Source organism: Archocentrus centrarchus, chromosome 19 (genome assembly GCF_007364275.1).
Source record: "Archocentrus centrarchus isolate MPI-CPG fArcCen1 chromosome 19, fArcCen1, whole genome shotgun sequence".
NCBI lineage: Eukaryota > Metazoa > Chordata > Actinopteri > Cichliformes > Cichlidae > Archocentrus > Archocentrus centrarchus.
In genome coordinates, this window is record NC_044364.1 from 5325001 (window position 1) to 5325321 (window position 321).

Sequence of the window (321 nt, forward strand, 5' to 3'; positions counted from 1 at the left end):
ACCATTCTACAGTTATATCTGTTACTGAAAAGAAAACTTGTTTGAACAGTGACTGTTTTTATCTTACCTTTAAGGTACAATAAGTTGTCACTGGGGAGGTACCGGCTAAAGCAGGCATGTCAAACTCATTTTAGCCCTCATACCACGTACATGACCTCAAACGGGCAGTATCAGGAAAAACATTTTAGTTTTCCACATTCACTTATCCAGGTCTAGGTCATGGGGGCAGCAGTCTAGGCAGGGATGTCCACACCTCCCTTTCTAACTCTTCTGGGGGCACACTGAGGCATTACCCAGCCAGCCAAAAGATAATCTCTCCAG